This window comes from Lygodium microphyllum, chromosome 21 (genome assembly GCF_053477565.2).
Source record: "Lygodium microphyllum isolate KBCC chromosome 21, Lygodium_microphyllum_v1.1.10, whole genome shotgun sequence".
In the NCBI taxonomy this organism is placed as follows: Eukaryota; Viridiplantae; Streptophyta; class Polypodiopsida; order Schizaeales; family Lygodiaceae; genus Lygodium; species Lygodium microphyllum.
Window position 1 is genome coordinate 89,811,786 of NC_141155.1, and position 20,948 is coordinate 89,832,733.

Genomic DNA, 20,948 nt, shown 5'->3' on the forward strand with positions numbered 1-20,948 from the left:
TACACACACAGATGGAGGTTGAAAACAGATTTCCTCTTCTCAGTTGTGTAAGCCAAAAAGAACTCTCATACAAAGAAATAGAAGAACCCTATATATGGGTCTCAAACCAAACTCAACTAACTAAGGTGGCATACTAACTGAACCACGAACTAGAGTAGATAAGGATAGTTGTCATCTAGCTATTATTCATGGGCGGTGTACCAACTGCATCTGCAACTAACAAGTCGGTGACATAAATGAACAATGGTCACCCTAGCATATCACCAGTGGAGCTCGATATCTCACTCCCCCTCGAGCTCAATCCCAATTCCTGCACACCAAGCAGGTCTCTGAACTTGCGCAGCTTCTCTGCGCCCAATGCCTTCGTAAATATGTCAGCTACCTGATCCTCTGTGCTGACATAAACTAGATCAATAAGACCTAGTAAAACTCTCTCTTGCACATAGTGATAATGCACCTCAATGTGCTTTGCTCTAGCATGATAGACTGGGTTATTTGCCAAGTGTATACTACTCATGTTGTCACAATAAATGACAACTGGCCCATCTGTAGACTGATGCATATCATAAAGTAGCTTATGCAACCAAGCTACCTCACATGCAGCCATTGCTGCACCCCTGTACTCAGCCTCTGTGCTCAACAAGGCAACTGTAGGTTGTTTCTTGCTGCTCCAAGTGACTGCAGCACTCCCAAAAGAGAACACATATCCACTGGTAGATCGTCTATCAAAAATACTACCAGCCCAATCAGCATCAGTGTATCCATGCAACTGTATCTGAACCCCAGTCTCATAAAATAGTCCATACTGCAATGTGGACTTCACATACCTGAGTATGCGTCTAGCTGCATCTAAATGCGGTTTCCTTGGAGCCTGCATAAACTGACTTACCAATCCAACAGCATAGCTCAAATCTGGCCTGGTAATAGTCATATAAATCAAACTTCCTACTATGCGTCTGTACATAGTAGGATCTTCGAGAAGCTCACCTGCATCTGCGCTCAACTTCACATTCTGCTCCAAAGGAACTGAAATAGGCTTACAGCCTGTCATCCCATATTTGGACAGCATGTCCAATCCATACTGCCTCTACAAGAGCCATATCCCACTTGGTGATCTAATCACCTCAATGCCCAAGAAATAACGCAGCTCTCCCAAATCCTTCATCTCAAACTTCTGCTTCAATAGCATTTTCACATGAAGGATATCTTCATCACTGTCACATGTCATAATCAAATCATCAACATAAATGACAAGTAGCATGATACCTTTCTTTGTTTTTCTCACATAAAGTGAGAAATCTGCCTTGGAAATCTGAAAGACAATAGTGACAAGATACTGTCCTATCTTGTTAGACCATGCTCTAGGTGCTTGCTTCAAGCCATACAAGGCTTTCTTCAACCTGCAAACAAACTCAGGATGAACAGCATGCACATAACCTAGTGGCTACTCCATATAGGCATTCTTTACATCCATATGCTGTAAAGACCATCCCTTTGATGCAGCCATAGCCATGATTGCTCTTACGGTTGCCATCCTTGCAACCGGACTGAATGTTTCTTCATAATCAATGCCATATGTTTGTGCATACCCCTTGACTACTAATCTTGCCTTGTATCTATTCATAGAACCATCTGCATTGTGTTTCACCTTATAAACCCACTTACAACCAATTGCATTCTTATCTTTAGGCAAAGGTACCAATTCCCATGTAGCATTTGCTTCCAAGGCATCCATTTCTTCATCCATGGCTTTCTCCCATTTTTCTTTCCCCATGGCTTGCTCAAAAGAAGTGGGTTCTGGTTCTTGTATCACTTTAACTATTATAGGCATAATGAATGGCTGTAAATTCATCATATTTCAGTCTATCCACAAGATACCTAGCTCTAGTAGACCTGCGCAAAGTAGGCTCACTTCCAGGTGCTCTCAAAACATCCCTGGTCTTCCTTACTCCAGGTGTAACAATAGAAGGAATACCTAACTCATTATCAATGCTCTGTTCTAAGCCACTGGATTCACCATCCACATAAGAGTGACCTGCATTCACATCAAACATGGGCTGATCTACCTTCTCTTTTCCTTTTCGCGAAACCTGCATACCACTATTTGCATTGTTTTGAGGAGATTCTCTTGATCTCAATCTGCCTGTCCATGGCGAAGAATGTGAACCACTGCTAGAGGACACTCCAGGTCCACTAATATTTTGTGACTGCTACTGTGAAATCTATGCAGCATTCCCATTTTGTGCATCTACATCATCAATCACATTTACTGGTTTATACCAGCTACTTATCTCATCAAAAATATCTCTGCTCACTGTAAACTTACGAGTAGAAGGGTTATAGCATCTATATCCTTTCTGCTCTGCAGAGAGTAGCCAATAAAGATGCACTTCTCAGCTTTTGGATCCAACTTGGATCTCTCTCAACTCATCTGGCACATGAACATAGGCAATGCAACCAAAAATTTTCAAATGAGAAATATCTGGTTTCCTACCAGTATACCTCTTCTCTGGAGTCATCCCATGTATTGCTGCAGTGGGAGTCCTGTTCATTATGTAGACTGCTGTAGCAACTGCTTCAGCCCAGTAAAAATCTGGCAAGTCTTTTTTGTTGAGCATGGCACGAGATACCTCTCCAATATGCCTATTTTTCCTTTCTGCAATTCAATTTTGTTGTGGGGTATGACTGCATGAATATTGCTGCTTTATGCCATGCTCCTGCAGGAACCTTGCAAACTCATTTGAGAGGTACTCTCCCTCTCCATCTGACCTTAGGCATTTTAATTGCAGACCAGTTTCTTTTTCAACCATAGCTTTAAGAGTTTTGAAATGCCCAAATACTTCACTTTTCTTTTTCATAAAATACACCCAAACTTTTCTGTTATAGTCATCAATAAAAGTGACAAAATAATGACAGCCTCCAATAGATACAGCTTTAGTAGTCCATACATCAGAGTGGATTAATTCCAATGGCTTCTTACTCTCTTGAACATGTCTAGGAAATGGTTTCCTTGCCTGTTTTCCAAATTGATAGGCTTCACATACCTTATGCATTTCTGCAGCCTTGAATTTAGGCAATCCTGCAACAATATTTTGGGCATGCATTGATTTAAGTCGTTGTGCATTAACATGACCAATGTGTTTATGCCAGATATCAATATCTGCAACTACACCGGTCCCATGTGCAAACATTGTTGCACTCAATTCAGACATGTCTGCATCCAATGTAAACATTCTGCCCTTCTTCTTTCCTTTTTCTGCGACCTTTATTTTTCATATCCTCAACAAAGCATCTATGAGGATGAAATCTGACCTGCAAGCCTTGCTCAACCATTTGACCAACAGAAATCAGATTCTTGGTGATATTCGGGACATGAAATACATCTGGCAGGTATTTCTTTTTCCCATCCTGCATAGACAAATGAATTTTTCCAATTTGCACAATAGGATGTGCAGTATCATCACCAGTCTCCACAAATCTTGGTTTTTCCATTTTCCTTGCATCCTGCATCCATTCTGCATGACCTGTCATGTGGTTTGACGCACCTGAGTCAACATACCACACTTCGTTGCTTTCTTCTGCACTTGTCACAGAATTGTTCATGTGCTACACCATAAACAAATGCTCATTTCTGTCATCACCCTGTCTACTAGAAGATGCATAATTCCCTTGTTGCAATTTTCCATTCATGATGTCATTCTGCTTTTTATAGCAGTCTTTAGCCATATGACCCATTTTACCATAGTAGTAGCATTCAACATTGTTGTTTGCATTTTGGCCTCTTTGCCATCCACCACGACCTCTTTGGCTCCCCCTGCCTCTAGAGTTACCACGTCCTCCTCCATAGGACTGGTTTTCTTGAGTTTGCTACATATTCTGATTTCTACCACAGCCTCCAAATCGGCCTCCTCTACCTCTGCCTCTACCTCTTCCAGCATTTGAGTAGAAGACAGTTTCTTTTGAAGTTCCTCCTGAAGAATATGCACCACCATTTCTTTGCTCCTCAGAAATTAGAAGAGCAATCAACTCCTCAAAATCAGGAAATCTTTCGTGGACGGAAATGGATGTTCGGAACTGTGCATAATCCTTTCCTAGACCATTCAAGGTCACGGAAACTAAATCATCATCTTCCACTGGCGACCCAATGGAAGCAAGTGCGTCTGCAATCTTCTTCACCTTCATGTGATAGTCATTGATGCTCATACTTTCTCTTTGCACATTGTGCAACTCTTGCTTGAGCTGCATTTTCTTGGCTTGCGTGTTTGTGCTATACATTTTTGACAAAGTATCCCATGCCTTCTTTAGCGTACTTGCATCCTGAATATGCACAATCATAGAGTCTGAAATACTGATAAACAGCCAGTACATAACTTTTCTGGCTCTCTCATGCTATCCTGTAAATGCCTGCATTTGCTGTTGATTGGGAACATCAAGAAGAACTGGTACTTCTTCATTTCCTGCAACAAATTCCCAATATCCTTTTCCCATAAGGAAATTCGTCATTCTAAACTTCCATGCTTGGAAGTTGTTCTTGTCAAGCTTTTCAGTGACAATCTGTGAAAGAAAATCGACGCCATTACAGAACACTGCAAAAAATTCTGTCATTGTAAAAAACACGGCTTCAATCTCACAAGGGCAAATCTGCAAAACTGACAAAAGTGGTAAGTGACCACACAGTCACTTCCTAGTGACGATTTTGCATCACCAGGCAACAAGGATGATTCTGTAACTCCCAATGTCTCTGCGCATAGGCATACGATGCAATTTCTACAGTAACTTTTCACTGACCTGTAGAACAGTGGTCGCACAGCATAAAACAGGGCCTTTTCCTAAGTGCGTGCAGAAAACTTCCACCTTCAAAACAGGCCCCAAAATGGCCTCAAATCAAAAAAACAGAGCAACAAAGGGCTAAAGCCCTTACCCGCAGCATATACTACCCTCTTGCTACACCACGAAGGGCGTGTAAAATATTACACGGCGCAGCGAACAGAATCTGAGAAAGAGATAGAGAGTACACAACAGATAAGAGGAGAATCAGTAAAATTCTTTAACTCCAAACAACTGATACAAAGATGGCTCTGTCCACCCGTGCGCTTCCACTAAATGAAGCTTAGATGGCGATCTAGACAGAAGATAGGTGAAGAGCTTAAGGCTAGCTGGAACAACAACTCTGACTGGGTGAAAGATGAGTGTAAGATGGCTGCGAAGGGGTTTAGCTTTTATAGCCCGCGAAGGTCGTTAGGTCGGCCTGCTGACCGACCTACCATATGAGCCTCCACTAGTCGGCCAGGGAATATTCCAGGGAATATTCCCTTTACCATCGGGCCGGGGGCGTTGCCCCCGGACCCCCGCCAGGGGGGCCGCTGGCCCCCCTGGGACCCCCCAGCCAGGGGCCGCTTCCGCGGCCCCCGGACCCCACAATAGGGGCCCCTTTTAACTCCCTTACCACGCAACTCAATGCAATGTGCCTCGAGTTGCTACCAGCTTAACCACTCTGTCTAACCCAAAGATTAGACCCATGATGGTCACCTTTTTGCCATCCGGTCACATAGACCTCATCTGATATACAAGTCAGGACTCCACCAATGTCCGGGCTCACACTTGGCTTCTCCTCATAATGGGGGCCTTACAACTTTGAGCACCATGGATCATTGGTAGTACCTAATGAGGGTGGGGCATTGATCATATCTAACACCCCCCCTCAATGTCCACCCATAGGTGAACTATCTCCTCGGCCCAATGCCGAGTCTCTGAAGATGAACTTGAAGCAGATCCTTCGTAAGTGCTTTGGTGAAGATATCTGCTCCATTCTCCTCTGTTGGACAGTAGACCAATTCCACTATCCCATCCTCCATCAAATCACGCACATAGTGATACTGGATCTCTATATGTTTGGTGCGTGCATGAAACACTGGATTTTTGGCAATGGCGATGCAACTCTGATTGTCACATCTCAGCACAGTTGGTTCTTCATCCTGCACTCCCATATGCCATAGAATCCTTCTCAACCATACGGCCTCACATGCAGCAAAACAAGCTGCCTTGTACTCTGCTTCGGTAGAAGACAATGCCACTGTTGGTTGCTTCTTACTAATCCAAGAGAAAATTCCTGAACCCAAAGAGAAACAATAACCAGAAACTGACTTCCTGGAATCAATGTCTCCTGCCCAATCTGAGTCACAGTTCCCCACAAGAGAAGTTCCGAAACTGTATGTGATACCATAGTCAAGAGTTTTCTTCAAGTATCTGAGCACCCGCATCCCAGCCTTCCAATGACTCTCATGAGGTTTGTTTGAGAACCTGCTCAAAACACCAACAGCAAAACTGATATCTGGTCTGGTGTTACACAAGTAGATTAGACTGCCGACCAACCTCCTATACCTCCCAATGTCTGCTAGTGCTGATGTATCCTCAACGGATAACTTTACATTCACCTCCATAGGTGTAGCTATCTCCTTGCACTCGGTCATGCCAAATGCCTTCAAGATCTCCCATGCATACTTCTTCTGAGAGATGAAGATCTTTCCTGGCTCTTGCCAGACTTCAATCCCCAAACAATAGTGCAGCAAGCCCAAGTCTGTCATTTCAAACTCAAAACTCAAAGCCTTTCGAGTTTGGTTGATCATATCTTCATAGTCACCTGTAATAAGAAGGTCGTCCACATATAGGACAATCACTACAGACTTTTTACCATCCCTGTAAACATACAAGTTAGCATCTGAGGCACATCTTTTGAAGTTTAGGTTTAAAAAGAACCTATCTATCCGCTGGTACCATGCTCTGGGGGCTTGTTTCAGCCCATACAATGCCTTCTTCAGTTTACACACTTTGTTCTCAGAATGGGGGGCCTCAAACCCTGGTGGCTGAGCCACGTACACCTCCTCCTTGAGGTCACCATTTAAGAACGCTGACTTAACATCCATTTGGTACACTGGCCACTTCTTGTGGGCAGCCACTGCAAGTACCGTGCGAATAGTGGTCATTCTGGCAGTTGGGGCAAATGACTCTTGAAAATCAAACCCTTCAACTTGTGAAAATCCTTGGGCAACCAGTCTAGCTTTGTACTTTTCTAAGGTACCATCAGCCTTGTACTTTACCTTCCAGATCCACTTGGTGCCAATAATCTTCCGCTTTGCTGGCCGATCCACTAGCTCCCAAGTGTCATTCTTCATTATGCTGTCATACTCCGCCTGCATAGCAGCCTTCCATGATGGATCTGCAAGTGCTTCTTCTAAGTCAGTTGGCTCCTTTACTTCTCTCATAATCTCAACCATCAAGGCCATGTTGACTATGTGAGCAGAAGCCCTCCTTTGCTCCTCTATTCTCTGAGACCTCCTTGGTCCGTCTGCCTTCTCCTCAACAGATGCAGGCATAGGATTATTGTGGTCATAGAGCTGCTTCACCCAGCGCGGCAATGGCTTTTCCGGTGGGGTGATGTCAGGTTGGTGAACTTTTTCCTCATCATCTGAAGATGATGCTTCCTCCTCCTTAAGGATAGGGATAGCTCTCGGGACAGGTTCATAGTGGACTACTTCTTCGCTTGATGATAAAGTGGAAGACCTTGCCTTCTCCTCCTCCACTGTATGCGGCTCCTCCTTGAACACCACATCACGGCTCGCGATGATCTTCTTTGCCTCTTGGTCATATAACTTGTAAGCCTTCTGCTCATCACTATAACCCAAGAAGATACATTTTCTGCTTTTTGGTTGTAACTTGTTTCTCTTCTCATCTGGAACATGTGCATAACATTCACATCCAAAAATTCTGAAATGTGAAACAGATGGTTTCTTACCAGTGTAAGCCTCATGAGGTGTTTTTCCCTTGAGAGCCTTTGTGTAGCTCCGATTTAGAATGTAGACTGCAGTATTAACAGCTTCAGCCCAAAAATGGTTAGGCAATCCCTTGCCCTTTAGCATGCATCTTGCCATCTCCACAATGGTACGATTCCTGCGTTCCACAACACCATTCTGCTGAGGTGTGTGAGGCGTCGTCAATTGACGCTTGATCCCTTTGCTCTTGCAAAAGCCTTCAAACTCCTTTGAGTTGAACTCACCACCACCATCTGTTCTAAATTTCTTCACACTTTTCCCTGTTTCATTCTCAACAAGTATTAGCCATTCTTTAAACTTACCAAAAGCTTGAGCCTTATCACGAAGGAAGTACACCCACATCTTCCTACTGTAGTCGTCGACAATCAACATAAAATAAGAAGATCCCCCCAAGGCCTGTGTAGGCATCTTACCACACAAGTCAGCATGCACCAACTCTAGAGGAGCATGTGCTCTATTCTTGCTTTCTTGTGGAAATGCCTTTCTCTGTTGCTTGCCCATCATACAAGCTTCACATGGTTCCTTCAATTCAGTTATTGTAGGTAGGTGAGCAACCATACCTTGCTTTTGCATCTCCTTCAATACTGCAAATCCGATGTGTCCAAACCTTTCATGCCAAAGCTTACTTGTGCCCACTCCAGCGGTGGCTGTAAGAGCACTTAGCTCATACAGGTTGTTCCTTCTTTCTCCTTTGCCAACAATTGTGCCAGCACTATCAATAATTTCTGCACCTGTCTTCTTGAACCTCACTTCATGACCAAGATCAGTTATGGCAGCAACTGATAAGAGATTTCTCCTGATTTCGGGAACATACAACACATTTGAAAGCTTTTTGACTTCACCATTTGCAGCAACAAAAGAAATAGTACCTGTGCCCGCAGCAGGGCATTTAGCATCGTTTCCAACCGTCACAGTGATGGATTCTTGTAGAGGCTGCATAGAACTGTATAGACCTTTCTTGTTGGTCATGTGACGGGAGGCCCCACTATCCAACACCCAAGAGTCAGTGGTAGATTCTTCTTGCGCCGAGGAGCACACTTCCTCAATGGTCGCCATGAATAATTCCAACTCTGCTTCAGCCGTATTGGCTGTCTCTTTCCCTTTAGTTTTAAGGGTACCATTCTTTTCATCTGCCTTCTTGACACGACAATCTGCAATCGCATGTCCTTTCTTCTTACAGTAGAAGCACTCTCCTTGAAACTTCTTCTTGCCGCCCTTTTTCTTTTTGTCACCATCATTTTTGGTGGAGGAAACACCTTTGCCTTTTGCATTGGCAGAGAATGCAGCATCTTCATTGTTGCTTCCTTCTCGGGCTTTCAGCCTCAACTCCTCCTCCATTAATAATGCACAAAACTCCTCAAAAGTCAAAGCTTGAGGTCTCACCTGAGTATTAAGGGCAGTTACTAGTCCATCAAACTTTTGTGGACAAATCCGAAGACACCTCCGAGCTAGCTCTTCGCTAGTCTTTTGTATCCCAGCGCCAGCCATCTGGTCGCGCAGATTCTTAATCCGAGTGATGAATGCTTCAACCGTCTCTCCTTCAGCAAACTTCTCCGCTGCTAGTTGATTCTCCAAGTTTTGAATCCTTGTTTGGTTTCGTGTTTCATATTGACTCCTTAGTACATTCCAAGCCTCTGACGCTTTGGTTGTATGCTGAATCAGAGTCAAAACACTGTCAGAACAGCTTGTAACTAAGGCACACAATGCATCTGCATTCCTTCGTTTCCAAGCTCGTAGAAGATCTGCATTCGGAGGAATCATCACACTAGGATTTGATGGGTCGGGGATAGGCTGTGGTTCTGCGTCAGTCCCCAGCACAGTCTCCAGAAGCTCATAAGAATCAAGGATAGTTGTAATTTTGAACTTCCACAAGGTGTAGTTTGTACCATCTAACTTGCCTTCACTGAAGGTTGGTGGACGAATCCTCAGTGTTTGAATAGCCGGTACAGCAGCACCACCTCCTGCACCGCTTCCGGATGCGCCAGAACTGCTTCCCGGAGTCGACATCGTTTCTCTTTGCTGTTGAAGCCTTTGCCTCTTGCACGCTCTCCGATCTCTAGAGCCCCCTGGGCTCTGATACCATGTAAAATATTACACGGCGCAGCGAACAGAATCTGAGAAAGAGATAGAGAGTACACAACAGATAAGAGGAGAATCAGTAAAATTCTTTAACTCCAAACAACTGATACAAAGATGGCTCTGTCCACCCGTGCGCTTCCACTAAATGAAGCTTAGATGGCGATCTAGACAGAAGATAGGTGAAGAGCTTAAGGCTAGCTGGAACAACAACTCTGACTGGGTGAAAGATGAGTGTAAGATGGCTGCGAAGGGGTTTAGCTTTTATAGCCCGCGAAGGTCGTTAGGTCGGCCTGCTGACCGACCTACCATATGAGCCTCCACTAGTCGGCCAGGGAATATTCCAGGGAATATTCCCTTTACCATCGGGCCGGGGGCGTTGCCCCCGGACCCCCGCCAGGGGGGCCGCTGGCCCCCCTGGGACCCCCCAGCCAGGGGCCGCTTCCGCGGCCCCCGGACCCCACAATAGGGGCCCCTTTTAACTCCCTTACCACGCAACTCAATGCAATGTGCCTCGAGTTGCTACCAGCTTAACCACTCTGTCTAACCCAAAGATTAGACCCATGATGGTCACCTTTTTGCCATCCGGTCACATAGACCTCATCTGATATACAAGTCAGGACTCCACCAATGTCCGGGCTCACACTTGGCTTCTCCTCATAATGGGGGCCTTACAACTTTGAGCACCATGGATCATTGGTAGTACCTAATGAGGGTGGGGCATTGATCATATCTAACAGGGCGTCTCAATCTGAGACAATGCACTCTTGCACTTTTCGGCTGTGCTACCTGCAGAGACTTGCTCCCAAAACAGAAAAATGAAAGCAACACTGGTCTTCTTACCAGAACACCGCGAACTTGGTTTGCTTTCTTGAGCTCCTTACCACGAACAAGGCTCTGATACCATGTCAAGATTGTGGGAGAGAAGGAAGGAGTCTCACTTGTAGCTTTCTTGCTTGCACAATGGGGGAATACACACACAGATGGAAGCTGAAAACAGTTTTCCTCTTCTTAGTTGTGTAAGCCAAAAAGAACTCTCATACAAAGAAATAGAAGAACCCTATATATGGGTCTTTAAAAAAACTCAACTAACTAAGGTGGCATACTAACTGAACCACGAACTAGAGTAGATAAGGATAGCTATCATCTAGCTATTATTCATGGGCGGTGTACCAACCGCATCTGCAACTAACAAGTCGGTGACATAAATGCACAACGGTCACCCTGGCATATCACGAGTGGAGCTCGATATCTCAACATTAATAACAATAATTTTTAGCACACAACAATCCATAAAGAGCAGCCCATAAGTATGACGTATGTACTCCATACATGGCTCTTGATAGTAATTACATGGAAGTAGATTCGGGATAGCAATAGGCCTGCTTCTAGTTCATGTTTTCCTCTGTTTATAATAGTAATTTTCAACATATAACAATCCACAAAAGAACCCTTTTTAGTCTTGAAGTATATCTTCATATTTAGCCCATAATCTCCCTTAATTCAAGACAATAAAGCAAGCATAACATCAATAGGATTCAGGATAGTAATGCTATGGTGTAATTCAACCTTGTAAAATCCTATTTTCAACCACAAACATCAACCTTGAAGCCATTCATGCCCAAAAGTAGGACACAATACTCTTCAATACTTAGGACACAGATCCTTTTGCCTAGCCATGTAATTGAGAGAGAAGAGGCAAAGGTCAACCCAAAAAATGTAGTGCAAATTGAGTTGGCTGCCATGCTCTTTCCATGACTCCTTATGCTACTCCTCCTCTTCAACTCTTCTCCTATTCTTCCTCTTGCAACTAACAAAACACTTTTACCTTTTTACATTCTTCACTCTTAGCCCTAGACTTCATGCATTCAAGCTCACACAATGTCCTCTAGTCTCTATCCTCTTTTCCATAGCATGTAAGATTATCATTGTAATGTACCTTATGTCCAATCACTTCAATCAAGTCATATTTGTATTTTAATGTCTACCTTCATCACCACACAACAACTGCCCTCTCTAAACCTACACACCCTTCAACTGCCCTACTCTTCCCATAAGTGCTTGTGCTCCTCCTTCTCCTCTTCATCTCTTCTCTTATTCTTTCTCACACAATTGATAGATCACTTCTACTTTTTTCCCTTCTTTACTATGAGCCCTAGACTTCATGCATTCAGGTTTACCCAATGTCCTCTAGTCTCTATCCTCTTTTCCACAACATGTAAGATGGGTAGTGTAATGTGCCTACTATTCAGTCACTTCAATCAAGTCATATTTGTATTTGGAGAGAGAGAGAGAGAGAGAGAGAGAGAGAGAGAGAGAGAGAGAGAGAGAGAGTGTGTGTGTGTGTGTGTGTGTGTGTGTGTGTGTGTGTGTCTCTCTCTCTCTCTCTCTCATGGATTGGTTGGGAAAAGCTCCATTATCCATCCTCTGAGATCATCATCATCATCATCATCATCATCATCATCATCATCATTCTTCTTCTTCTTCTTCTTCTTCTTCTTCTTCTTCTTCGATTCTCTATTCTCCTCTTAGCAATGGAATGGTGGTAGTAAATGAGTCAAGGGAGGAGCAATAGCAAATTGAGAGGAGGTGCACACAGATCATGGAGCTTGTAGAAAAATGTATGGTGAATTGGATCACAACAAATACAGATTATTACAAAAATGCTCATTATATCCATTCTTCAATTATTTAGCTTCTTTCTTTTCATGGGATTGAGATTAGAGAAGTAGTTGTTTCGAAGCAAGAATATGAGCAATTAGGTGAGCTTGAGTAAGGGAAAGAGGAAACACATGAAGGAATATGTGTTTGTCTAGGTCCCATTGTTGAGCTCCTCATAGAACCAACCATTTTAGTTACGTTGTTGGGATATAGATGAAATCCATGTGCTTGAGCCCTCAAATTCACACTAGTATACCAAATAGAGGGTCTCATAAAATAACCATGGAGCAACCAAACAAAGGACCTCCTTGTTGATAATCACATATGACTAAAATAGAATCTACACAAAATATTTGGAAAAGGCCATAAAATGATTCATGTACAAGCTTGTATGTGCATGGTTGTGCACCATTAGTTACTTGCATGGATTGGTTGAGCACATTGCATATTTGCTTAAGAGTATCAATGTAAGGATCAATTTCTTGCATCCCATTATATCATGAAATTGCTTTGTAATGATCATGATAATAGAAATGACATGGATCAACTTGATGGTTGCAATGGATTCTTCAATGATTGAAGCAAATAGAGTATGTCAATATTGGAGGTCTATTGCTTTGCAAGAAAAACCTCTTCTCCATGAGGGCTTGAAATTCCACAACTTCTCTATCTCTAAATCTCCCTCCCACTCCCTTCTACTCCATTCTTTTCCACAACCCTCCCACATCCTTCTTGTTGTCTCCACAACCACTCCTACTCTTCATACTACCCTCCACAACCGCTCTACTCTCCTCACTATCCTCTACAACCATCATTTATACTTCCCCATGACCCATCTCCTCTCCATCTCCATGATCCATCCCCTTTCCATCTCCATAATCTCTCCACCACCTTCTCCCAATTATCCTCCATAACCATCATCCATACTTCTTCATGACCCATCTCCTCTCCATCTCCATGATCTTCCCATCTTTTTCCTATTGTCGCTTTTGCATGCTATCACCTCTCCATCTCCATAATTTCTCCACCTTCTCCTTGCTGCCACCTTTGTGTCCCCACGACTTCCCACCTTCTCTTTGCTAGCCTCCACAACCATTACTCATTATCTCCTCTCCATCTCCATGATTCTCCTCTCCATCACTATAAGGGATTAGGCATGTAGAGTAGATGGCCTCATAAACATATTTTTTTGAACTAAGAAAAAAAAGCAAGGACATGTTAACATCATGCATCTTTAAATGAAAAACCTTCTACAAATTTCACAATCTTTTAAACAAAAATTACAAGCTTTGATTGCAATTTTCACATGCATTATCACGCAATTAAAACGCACTCCCTTACGGAAAAACAAAAGGGAGTTCCTTGATTATGGAATTGTGTGGAGCCATAGTTTTGCAACTAGCAACTCATTGGTTTTCCTTCTTTTTTTAAAAAGGCCCTTCCTTGCATGCTCATTGGGTATTATTTATATGAATAGAATCAACATCGTGTGAAAAATTATACTCAATAACATAACTTGACATGATGAGATATTGAAGAAAAATACTTTAAAACAATGAGAATAGTGAAATAGAATTATTGTTTGCATTACACCTTGAAATGAGTTCACATAAGCCTTTAGAAGCCAAATTCAATTTGCATGCAAAATGAAAGACTTCTAAGCTACCAAATCTTGGATTCGATTAACAAAGTACAAGTTCTAACTAAATCTTGATAAGAGGCATTCTTATTGTGCATGCCTTGATGGTGCATGTGGAGTTGGCATCTTGAGAAGTGTAAGTTGTGGAGGAGGATCCATATCTTCTCGTGATAATGTATGCATCCAACTTTGCTTGCAAGATACTACTAAAAATGCAAGCCATTATAGCGGCAAGTAATATGACATCAGCCATAATGTAAGCAAGTAATCCCCTTCAGTTGTTAAAACAATGAAAAGAAATACAACTAAACTTAAAAAATAAAAAAATGACAAAAGCATTTGCAATTACAACAACAAATGATAGAAAAAAAAATTATTATCCACTAACATGTTGTATCTATAAAAAATCCTATGCAAAGCTACACAAATATCTTTCAAAGAACCCTACATACAAAATAGAAGACAAAACACCTTGTCCATTTACTGACATAGGAAAGGACATGTACAATTACAACTTACCTACTTGCTTATATGTGCTGACAAAATATTGAAGGGACCCTAGTCGCACAAAAAAAAGCTTGTGTGTTTACTAGCGTGCAAAAGGGTGTGCATAACTACAACTTATCCCCTTGTTGATAGACCCTCATAAACACTTCCTATATTACAAAATCTGTTGCAAATTCACAAGAGAGGTTTCTAGAAACCCTAAATCTAAAATTGAATTAGAGAAAAGTAACATTGATGCAAAGAGGAGGAATGCATAGCAACATTACAAAAGCAAAGAAGAGGGAGAAATGTAATACCTCTTACAATAGCCTCACTTGCTTTGAGAGTATGGAGTTGCTCTCTCTTCTTCAGCCTTTGAAAGGAACAAAGGAGGAGGAGGAGGAGGAGGAGGAGAATAATAATAATAATAAGGTGAAAGGAGTTGAAGAGGAGGAGAGGAAGAAGAGCAAAACAAACTCACCTTTATGTGTGGAGAAGAAGAGTGGGTGAGGAAAAAAATGTGCTCTTTCCATGATGACTATCCTCTATGACATCTCCTAGATGGGAGCTCTTGCTATTGTCTCATGTCTCATCACTCAGCCAAAGCTCTCACTCAGCCAAAGCTCTCATCCCTTTTTGCACCATGAATAGTTCAAAAGAATGTTGAAAATTGAAATGAAGTGATGGTGGGCTCAATTATTTGTGTGTGTCAGTAGTGCATTTACAAGCGTGTGAATATACAACTTTATGCATGTGTTACACAACATTTTTACAAGTTTGTGAAAGGAGATCTTTTAGCACTTTAATAAGCAATTGATTACATATATACGTTATTTGCATTTAAGGAGCATATAATCTCATTAGAGGACTAAGAACAAGCTTCAATATAAGGTAGTAAATTCTTGCACTATTTGCATTTATAGAGCGTGTTTATAAAGATGAGAGAAAGAGAGTTGAATGAGTGGTACGTGCATCATCATCTTTAGTCCGATCTTCAAATATTTGATTTTCAATTCCAATATGTTTATAGAAAAGGAGCCCCTACATCTTGATATCAAGGACCTTGCTTGAAAATAATACATCGTCTAAAGGATTTACTTGGGCTCATGAGCAAGACATTAAATCGGAATAAAACAATAATTGATGGTGACCCGTCTGTTTCGAGAAAAACATCTCAATTTTGCGTACAATTGGAAGCTAAGCAAATATTACATTTCAACTATGGATCAATAGAATGCTAACTACTTAGATATATATGAATTGCTAGGAAAGCAGAGGGTTCAAGGGGTCAGGTCTCATTACATTTACTTGAAATGTGCTTGGATAATATTGTTTTCGATTGGGTATGGCCTGCACTATCCCCACAACTAGACAATTGATTAATCATATACACATTATAGTATATAATTGTATAGTGGATATACCAAGCTATCGTTGCAAAGCTTTTAAAAAAAGTCTTTAAATTTAAAAAAAAAGTGTCTTTTTTTATAGATCTACTATTTTGATTTTCATGATGTGAAAGTGTCATAAATGCAAATTGAAATGTTAAATTGAATTGGAAAGAGTGTCAACTCAACAAAACGAATGGATTTCAACAAGAGCTTTACACTTCTTTAGAAAAATAATTTATGTTGTTTTGATAGTAAATGACTCCTTTTTAGAAATTGGTTGACGTAGCTCCTCTCGTAGTTTCAGCTTGGACTCTATCAAATCCCAAGCTAGATCCTCGAAAATTCATAATTTGTTTAATATTATAAAAGAGGGGGAATCCAAAGACTAAAACTAAAGGAAAGGGAAGGATTTGAACCCTTAATAGTAGACGAGAGCCTACATAGCATTTCCAATGCTACACCTTAAACCACTTGGTCACCTTTCCTGTCATGCAGAAACATGCACAAAGTGTAGCGACTCAAATAGCAGTATGAAAATTGAATCCAATACTTTTCGTTTGAGGAGGCAAAATAGGGGCACAAAATTTCATCACAGGTTGTAATTACTATTAAGAAGTGGAACCAAAATAAGCCACTGAAACACAAGAAATATAGTGGCTCAAAAAATAAAAGTTTTGAAGTTTATTAAACTTTTTCCATCAATGATTCTAAAAAAAACTTTGGATATTTTCTTCCCATCAGTAAAGACCTAGGAATCTAGTATGAAATTCATGGCCTCATACCTTTGATGATAAATTTCCATTTTATGCATCGTCGAGAACACTGTTTTTCTGCTGTACCCAAAATAATCCAACAGGGTCTCTTGATCTTGAAAGCATAGCAAATGATGTGATAGAAAGAGAAGAATCTAGAACTATACATATGTATTATTTAGATTTTTTTATCCATGTATTATAAACAACAATATTTGTTCTTGCAAAATGCCCATTGGTTTAATGATCCATTAATAAGCATAACAAAGAACAATATCTATGAAAGAATTAAATTAATTATGCCTAGATCTCAAAGAAACAATAATTATATTGATAAAACTTTCACAATTCTAGCAAACATCTTATTTGCAAATTTTACCAATAAGTAAAAGAGAAAGAGAAGATTCTATTTATTATAGGGATGGTGCAATTCAAAATAGAACTTAATTATCTTCCTTTTTTACCAGATTGATAAGGTTACAATCTTAATAGATCCGCTTCTAGTGAAGGTGCATTAGTTGATAAACAAGTCCTTCCGTTGTGTATCCACAATTGGTGCAACCCCCACTACTCCCACTCCAATCTATGGCGAATCGTAGTATTAAGTAGGGGTTCGACACATGAAAGTATCTACAATGCACAAATTTGTGGGTAAGCATAGGGATAAGTGTCACGTGTAGGAACTGACAACACAAAGCCTTTGTTACTATTTGAAATACATATCAAACTTTTGTGAAATGGATCCATCATGATTGGGGCAACAAAAACCCATCCTATTTGTATCTCGGATACCCTTGAAATCATCAAAGATTGTTAGGGTAGCTAAATCTTGCAAGATGAAGTGTCAAAAATGAAGAAATTGTCATAAGATTTCCTAAAGGCATTGGGTACCATACCTTACTATTCCACAGGTAGGGTTCTATTGAAATGAAAATTCTTTACAAGAAGGAAGGCTAGAGATCAGTATTCTTGGAGACACTAGCCCTTACTTTTGAAATAGACCGAAGGTAGAATTGGTCCCAAACACTATTCCCTGGTTGTATATCAAAAGCAGTAGGAGCCATATGAGATGAAAATCCCAAGTATGGTTTTGTAAATGGAGCTCATTACATTACATAAGGGACCATAATGGATGTTAGTCTAATGTGAAGTAGAATATGTTGAAGTATTATAAAGCTATTACAGAGCAATGCATTTAGAGACTAATCCTTATGATCGAAGTTACATACTTTATAATGTGGGTCTTATTCATACAAGTAATGGCAAACACACAAAAGCCTTGGAATATTACTTCCAAGCATTGGAATGAAATCCATTTTTGCCATAAGCTCTTAATAATATGGTTGTGATATGTCATTACGTGCAATTATCTCGACTACAAGATCTGTCAAATCGTAACTATTTTGGTGAAAATGTCCTTCCACAAGCATATTTCTAAGTAAGAAATGTCTTAAGATGTAAGATTTAGTGTCCTTCCAGGTGACTTGGATTTGGGGTGCATGACAAAAGCCTCAAAATACTATGGATAATTGAGTGAATTGAGAAAAGTAGCAATGTAAAGATTCTTTAATTGAAAATCTAGGTTGATACAATATGGGTGGTCTATCCAAGTCAAGGGGTTATATAATTGATTTTTGTAAGAAAATTAGTTGTAGAGAAGTGATAGACCATGATGCAACATCAAGTCCTATAAGGACATTGAAAAAAAACCGATCCTTAGGATAGGATAGTTAGTTCTTCTATAAAGGGACTAGGAATATGTACAAAAATTTCTATTTTGGTTGTAAGAAAATTAGTTGTAGAGAAGTGATAGACCGTGATGCAGCATCGAGTCTTATAAGGACATTTAAAAAAAAATCGATCCTTAGGGTAGGATAGTTAGTTCTTTGTATAAAGGGACTAGGAGTATGGAAAATTTTCTATTTTGGTTGTACAAAATTAGAAACCACTATTATCAACTAATGCTTATTTCTCCATGACCGGAAGAAAAGACAAATCTTTCACTATTCAATGCTATTGATAGAAGGGTTGATTATCCATAAGCTCATTGAGGACCCAAATCTCAAACACACAAATATAGACATGCCACATGAGTTCTTAGGTCATATTCCCTCAACCCTTATCATATACACATCAATTGATGCCATGCATAGTGATGGCACATTTGTTAGGAAACTGACATTGTGCTCTACATCAAGGAAATATCATGCAAAAATTTCTATTAAGGGGAAAACAATCCAAGAGCAAGCTTCATTGATTGGGATCTTGTATAGAAGGAAACTCAAATGTAAATGGTTAGCTCGTAAAGTTTACTAGAGTTTAATGAATTTTTGAAAGGTCACAATTACTTTACTTTAGTTTCAATTCAATGTTATGCTTGACATTATTTCAGTTTGTGTTTGAGTTGGCTAATATGTATTAGTTTACTTTATTTGCTTGAACTTTGTCTCTATCTATGAGTTTTGATTTTAAGTTGTAAAAATTAAATAAGTATAAGAAAAGTAAACTTTAGAATTCTCAAATAGTTGTTTATAATTCTAGTGACATTTGCATTTAAACAAGCATTAAAACACAAGCTTTAAGACATGTATAAAAGTGCATTTATATCAATGTAAGGTTTTCTCTACAAGTTGAGTGTTTACACACTATTTTATATGCCAACATCTCCACAATCAGATATGAAAAGTTTTATAGCTTTGTCTAGCCAAAAATTTCATGTCTAGATAACAAATAGGACTATTCTTGTGCTCAAAACAATTGAAACAATGGCAGTAAGCAAGCCAATATAGAATTTTTTAAATTCCTCAACTATCAAGAGTTTTATATGGAATCTTAGGTACAATTAGCAATCTTTATTGTAGTTAACTTGTTTACAAATGGTGTTGACCAACCTAGTTATTGATAGTCGCCACCAAAGCATGAGTAATCTCTGAAGCAAAGCCTACCATCAAAGAACATATTTTGGATTTTATAAGGCATAAGACCATCAAAGTACATCAAATCTAACTAGTCAAAAGAGCCTTCATTTAGTTAGTGGAACCCAAAAGGACAATTGATAAACCATCTTAATAAGGAGGAATACAAGCCAAGAATTGAACCTTAGAGGTTCGAAGCAAAGCAAGATTAGAAGCTTATCAGAGAGAAGTAAGAAGCACATCCATCAATTTCTCTCAAGAGCAAAGAGACACCTACAACAAGTAACTTAGGACAAGAGCGACTTGAAAGACCAAATCTTGCAAGCAAAGCACAAAGGCCTATTGAGTCAACAATGGCTAAGAAGGTCCAAGCAAGCTTAATGTTTGATCACCTAAAGACATAAGATAGGACTATTTCCTTGAACTAACCCTTGTCCCTTTCTTCACAAAGTTAATTGATAATATCATAGACCAAGAACAATCTAGTAGGATGATAGGCCTTAGAGATAGACAAGCAAAGGATCTTAAAAGGAAATTTGATGAGTGGTTTATTGTGCTCATAGGGGGAACAACACCTAATGTATACTTGAGACTAAGTATGCTAACATAGTGAGCAAAGAAATCCTTTAAAGCATCATAAAATGGAATATCTAATAGGAAAAGACTAAGAAGAAGAAGAAGCTAGAAAAGTAGGTAGAAAAGGTAAGAACATGATTGCCATGGCTTGAGTAAGTGGTACATGTATAAGGACGACTAGTCATCTCTTATTCAGGAAACTCCTAGACAAGATCAAAGTGACACAAAGCAATGCACTTATAGCAACAAGTCTGTCAACTAGGCTAGGCCCAGGTATAGGGCCAAAAAAGTAGACCAAAATTATGTTAGTGGCCAAGCATTTGGAGAAGCATAGGGCAAGCAATGATTCGTTTAGTTTGATGAAGCAATTTGAACAAGTTTGTGAGGCTTGTGGTCTCAAAAGAAGGCATAATGTTTTAGGCAATGTCTAGGACAAAAGGGTAGAACTTGGCTCACTAGATTAGAGCTGTGTTGCCGTAAGGTGAGTGGGGTGACTGATCTAACCATCTTATGCAACTATCCCCAAGGTCACACTACAGGTTGGAGGGGCCATTTTGTTGGATGACAGGGCCTATAAACTTTTTTTTCGTAATTTTTGGCTGGTTCCACTAATTTGGTTGCGA